The sequence below is a fragment of the Falco rusticolus genome, chromosome 4 (genome assembly GCF_015220075.1).
Source record: "Falco rusticolus isolate bFalRus1 chromosome 4, bFalRus1.pri, whole genome shotgun sequence".
In the NCBI taxonomy this organism is placed as follows: Eukaryota; Metazoa; Chordata; class Aves; order Falconiformes; family Falconidae; genus Falco; species Falco rusticolus.
In genome coordinates, this window is record NC_051190.1 from 33,820,465 (window position 1) to 33,827,169 (window position 6,705).

Sequence of the window (6,705 nt, forward strand, 5' to 3'; positions counted from 1 at the left end):
AAGGCACGCCCCAGGCACGGATTTGGCAACTATCTAGCAGGTAATGGCAGTGGCAGAGGGGACAGCTAATCAGTGCTGCTAATGAACATTAAAAAACCCAGATCATTCTCCACTCAGGCTCCTCTGCACTAATTATCCTCTTCAACGCCATAAGCGGCAAAGTAGATGACTCCTCCCCACCCCCCTTTTATTTTTTACAACTGAGTTTGTCATCATATTTCCCTGTCAAAGTCTTGGGGAGATGTATGAGGACATGTTATTTTTCTCAGCAGTGAGTCATCCCCAGCCTTGCCCATTTAGAGAGGTATTTGATTTATATCAGGGAGAGCTAACCCCAGATGGTGGAAGATGCTGCCCATCAGCACCCCCATTGCATCCCCTTCAGCAGCACAGGACCCAGCCACCGAACGACAGACAGTGATACAAGACCTTGGAGAAAATAATTTAGACAAACTATCCTTTACCCTACGCGGTCCATGTGAAAGGGCACAGTGTTTACATTGATTATTATTTTTATGTCTGCTAACATCTCAGTTCCCATGCTTGCAGGGGAGCCAGGGCTGTACTGAATTGTTACTAACATCTTCCTCCCTCTCTACACTGAACGAACTCAGGTGAATAACTTCTTTCCAAAGCTGAACTTGCAAGTTGCACTTAAAAAAAAAAAAAAAAAAAAAAAAGGAAAAAAAAGAGCAGCAGTTTTGCTGCTTCTGTTCTAGCATTTACAATGTCTGATACCAGGTTTTAAAGTTTTAAATGTTCCAGGAGATGGAAGCATTAACTACTAAATGGATTCAACAAAACTGATCTTCACATGCTTACAAGAGACTAGGCAATTAAAATCTACATTGTGCACATTTTCTAGTAATTTCCTGGAAAACAAGCTGATACGCTGAGTTAAAAGACTCTGCTAATTTTCCCTTTGTCTATTTTTCTAACAGCAAAGCTCAGTGTGCAGCTAGCCTTCACCATATGTTCCTCCTGAATCTATGGCCACCATTCCTCCTCCCCAGGCCATCAGACAACCTTCTCAGTTCACGAGCTACACACCCACCCCTGGCCAGCCTGGGACCGCAGCACCCCCTCCCCATCCATGCCTTTAACGCATCAGTGGTTCACCAAAAGGAACACAGACCCCTTTCTTGTCAATCAGCAGCTTTTGCAGCAGTAGATATTAGATTGGGAAAACCCAGCTTTGGCGTTCTTACAGAAGATAGTCCAGCCTCGTCCTTATGAGCAGATTTGTACATCCAGCATCCCTCTGGGCAGCTACCACCCTTACTCAGAGCCACACCAGCCTGTTCATAGTAAACAGTCCAACTGACTCAACACGAACCTCCTGGGCTGCGAGGGTTTGGCAGGCTCCCACACGGCTCCCGCAGTATGGGGAAGGCAGGTGGAGGAACGAACACTGCTGTGGGCTCTCAAACCAGCCTCCCACCAGCAATAAACACCATCGCCCCAACCTCGCCTCCCGGCAGCGCCACATCCTGCACCTGCAGAACCCCATCCCCTCAGCCAGCACCTGCCCACCAGCCACGCCACGCTCTGCGATGAAGCTCGTGCCAGCTCACACACAGTGCTCACAACGTGAGCTGCTAACGGCCAGGGAGCTCCCAGCTAAGCAGCGGGTGATCAAAATAACTATCCATCAAAATACATCACGAGCAGCTCCTCTGAATCTGCCTTTTAAATCACACCGTCCTCGCTGAGACACCTCAGTTTTACAATTCCTAAAACCAGCCTCTCCTCCACGTAAGTAAAGCAGCAGGAGCTGAAGGCTGAGTTTGTACAGAGTGAAAGGACGCGCCGGTGCCCACGGGCACACCAACGCTTTTGAGTGCGGTGTACAAGGAAGCAGGCTGGCCTCGCCGCGGGTACGGGGATGTGCCTCAGGACCCAGGGTTAGGACAGGCAGCCGCTTTCCAGGGCTGTGGGGATACTCCCCAGTGGCGCTGCTTTAATTTTTTATCTTTTTTTTAATAAATATTTTGCTTTGAGTACTGCACTGATACAGAAATCTGCTATACGGATTACGGCAAATAGATGACCCGACATTAAACAGCCACTTTAAAGCCAACACTTGATTTCCAGCAGACCCCTGCCCGCCATCAGAAATCCGTGCTGTATGCCCTGCACGCAGGGACCGCTGGGCTAACGGCATCGTCACCTAAGCTGTACCAAGTTGAACCAAGTTGCAGGTGGCTCCATCGATACTAAATGTTCTTACACTGTGTCTGCTCACCTGGGACAAGTTTCTGTGGCAAACACACCTGATCTCACAGCTTAACTGCAGAGGAAAAGCTGGACTTGTTGGGGGGGCTTTTTTGGCTGTGAGTTGGTTTTGGGTTTTCTTTATGATTTAAGGATTCAGGAACAAGAAACTTACACATTTCCAGGGATCGGGTACCAACATCCAGGTCGGCAGTTCAGGTCACACCAGCCTTGTTACAGTGCTGTCTTCTGCTCCGAAACAAGCAGCCAGCTCCAGAGGACAGTGCTTTAATATGCATCAAACCAGGTCATTAACAGGGAGAGCCCAAGAACTTCACGCTACGCTTTTTGCACGGAACGCATGTGGAAGTAGATATGAAACACTAGAAGTTACAAATGGGCAGAATGCTACCAACTGTGAAAAGAAAGACAGGGCTGTAAAATCCAGGAGACCAGGACACAGTGTACTTTTCCAAGATGGCTATTAACACATTCTAGTGGTTTCTACCATCTTGAAATCCCTGGGGAGACTGTGAGGGAGAACAATCTTGCAAATCATGAAAAAACATAACATTCAAGGACAAAAATAAGGTCTGCAGTTGCTTCCCATCTTAAAGCATCATTAAGCTTATAAGAAAAAGCCAGGGAAACCAACCACAGTTTTAAATGTTCATAGGGCAATTCTAAATTCTCACACATAAAAAAGGAGGGGTTGAGCTTTATTTCATATCAAATAAGAGCTGTAGCCCTCTCTGCTGTTGCACCCCACCAGAGACAACTATGGTAAACATAGCAGGTGAGCAAGGAAGATGGGTTGTCCTTCAGGAGACCATCTATCATCAAAAAACAGGTGACTGACTATTCAGCTCCCCCTTTACTTTTAGAAAAAAACCCTCTGTTTCTGAGCACAACAGAAATTTGTTCAGTTCCAAGAACCAGTGCCTCACCTTAGTGTAATTACACCGTGTGAACAACTCACACAGAGAAAAGGCACTCTCTGCAGGGAGTTGGGCAGGTGTCAGTACCTGGAGCAGATTCCCTGTGGCATTGCTACATGTGAAATGATGAAGGGATACCAGCTTAAAGGTGTCAGTGAGGATTTCGATCTCCAGTAACGGTTCCCAACTCTGCCACTGACTTCTCAGGTAACCTTGAACCTGTCCTCTGAGCTCTTTACCTCCACAGAAGCCTTTTAGGACACTAGTTTTCTACACACGCTCAAGTATTTCACTTCTGAGATGTAAGTACCCCAGACATGAGAGAGAGGTGGGAAATCATGCTCAATTAAGTCTTTCAATCATCAATGACTTTGCTTCCTGGTTTCTCAGGACCTTTAAGGCACTCCAGCTTGTTGCTCATCGCTGACATCCCTGGCTATGTTTTCTCAGCATCTGACTGAGGTGCTCAGTCATCTCAGCCCAAAATACCCAAAAAGTCACCTAAAGTTTCAAGATTAGGGTAGTCAAAAGCTGCTTTCCTCTGCTGCAGATGAATTTTCTACAGCAAGAGTGAAACTTGGATGTGTTGGAAGTAGAACTGTTGCTGGGTCAGACTGTGGTCATGGTGGATCTCAAAACCATCTCAAATATCACTACAATTCACAACAGTATGCTGTGAAACTTCCCCATAAGTTATCATGTTTTGATGACCTACCTGTGGATGAGACTCTGCTTCCCAACATAGGAACTCACTGACTGCTGATTAGATGCACAAAGATATTGAAAAATTGCTTCTATAGGTGTTTTAACAAACATGCTAGGGATTCTTCTTCTGAACAAATGCAGTCTTATTTTTCATTACATTTCTGTTGCCCATCTGAAACCACTACCAAGTTATCACTTGGAACTACTGTAAAGCCTGCTGAAACGAACCTGGTCATTCCCAAAAAAGAAATGGCTTAAAAACAAAGTGATGAGCTTGCAGTTTAAGTACTCAGGAGTTACAGCAATAGGAGAAGCAGAAACCTGGGAAGGTCAGACCAGTCAGAAACAGGACAGCACAGTGGTTCCCACCAGCATCTGGGACCAAGCACTCAGGGATTAGCACTGGATGCCTCTTGTCCTGCTGATCTTTAAGGTGTCAGCTGGGATTTCTAAGCCTCCACTAAGACTCTGCATGTCCCTTCACCACATTTTGCATAGGTTTTCTGAAATATCAATTGTCAGTCCCAAGAAGAGACTGTATGGGTGTGTCTTGCAGCCCAGCACAAGGTGGGAGATCCACAAGCAAGCGTGGGACATCTCAGCCACCCAGCAGCAGCGCAGTGACACTGATGGCAGCTCTCAGCCTGGACTGTGTCCCAGACCTGGCACCTCACCCAGCTCCTGGGACACAGGCAGTCAGATAATCTTGTAATCACACATAACCAGATGTTATCACGAACTCTGCTGTCATGGGAATAGCCACAGCTGGAGCAGATATACCCCCACATCTGCATTCACTAGCTACTTGCTTGCAGTATGTTGCACATGCAGAAGCTTACCACCATGCTTTACCTATACGTGCGTGTATATGTGTGTGTACATACACGTTTGGGAAAGTTGTGCTGCCAAGTACGTGTCAGTGACTGCTACAGTAAAGAAGCCCAATATGAGACATCATATTGCAGATCTGATCCTCCACGTGGGTGCTGGAGCAGAGTGCTCCAGAGACCTTCCAGATGGCACTTCTGGCAGTGCTTTATTGTATTTGCCAGGGCCACCTCAGAAAACAGTATGCAGGCATTGAGTTAATACAACTAGCTGCTAGGCACAAAGGGTTAACAGTTCATCTAGAAAGATTAATTTATGCTCAAAACCCATTCCGTTGTCACTTACCAAGAGAAAAAAAGTTAAGCACTGTAAAATGGGCAGCAATAATTGCATTTCCTTAAGGACGTGTCTGGCAGGAGGTCGCTATCTGTTCCACAAAGTACGTGACCACGATACTGTCATTTTGACAGCATCAATGTATGTAGCCATTAATCTTACAAGTTAAAAACCCATAAATCTCTGTTAAACCCACTGTCATTGATTAGGAATTACATTACCACAATACACAGAAGCCTTTTAATTTTGTTTTTCCTCCAAAATGAATAAACAGGTCTGTTTGGTTTATCTTCTCTTATGCTGGAGTGATAAAGGGCACAGCCATTTCATGGCTATGCATCACTGTTTTGGAACAAAATCATATCCAAGAAGCTTGGAAGAGGGGGGATGAAGAAAAATGGGTTTTCCAAGATGTAATTTAGCCCAGCTACCCAATATCACTTTTCAAGAACATCAGACACTGAGGCAGAATTTGTCAAACCTTGCATCTTGTAAATTAGGTCAATATAAACCCAGTGAATAATCCAGCAGAGGTCTCCTCACGAGAAAGACAAGCATATTTGTTGTGTTGGATCTTTATCTGCTTGCCTATTTTTTTTAGTGCTCCTAGCTGTTGGAAATATTCCAGATTTATCAGTTATCCAGTGAATCAACCTTCCAAGGCAATGTAGATAATTACTGCTCATTACAGTAATGACTCAATAATTCACACAAATGACTAGGAAATCCACTGCTTTCTACTGAATTTTGACATCTGGGTGCTGCTTTAAAATGTAAAAGCAGACATGAACTTCAGCATGTATGTCATTCCGTTAGGGTCAGGGTTGTGCTAATAGTTCAACACACAAATGCGCTACTAGACCAGCCTGACTCCATCTTCACTACAAAACACCCGCAGTTTTGGTGTGGTCAGGTCACCACTTCATCTTGTTCAAGTGTTTGATGAGCATGAGGTAAGGGAGGGACGCAAAGCATGGTCTTTTTGGTAACAAGCTATAAAATTGGGGACTAGCGTTCAGCTTTAACCACCTATCAGTTTTATTGTTGGGAGGGTACACATGAAAGACAACTTCTGAGAGTAAGGACTCACTGATAAGAGTTTTCTGGATGATGTTTCTGTGAACAGCCAGTGGGTACAAGAATGGGAGAGCCAGCACCCATGGATATGCTCCCAAAGCAAAGCCATCATCCCAGCGGCATTCTAGTAGCTCCAGCAGGAAATAAAAAAGGGCTAGCAGACTGAAACTTGTTCAACTCTTCTACCTTCATCTCTTCTTGCAATGCTCATCTCCTTTAACTACCCACTGCTTCAAACAAGGGGAAAAGAAACTCAACCAGCTTGTCGGAGTTTGGATACAAACACCTCAATGGACGGTAATTAAATATAGCATATGTTCTCTTTTAGTAGTTATTTACAGCTGGAAGATCAAATGGTTTTCTCAGGCTTTGATCTCGATGCTTCTCCTCAAAAAAAAAGCACACAGACAAGTTCAATGGATCCTTGTTGCAACTTCTTAAGGAGAAATGCATCCCATCAAACAGCATCCCTAACAGAGCTGCATGTCTTCAGGATGGGGACACAAAGTCAGTTTTTCCAGTCTGTAAGGGGAACATACTACCGGTTCAACTAAAAGGGAGTGGAAGTTCAGGGTGCAAGCCCCGAAAAGGCAGCTTAGGAGCAGAA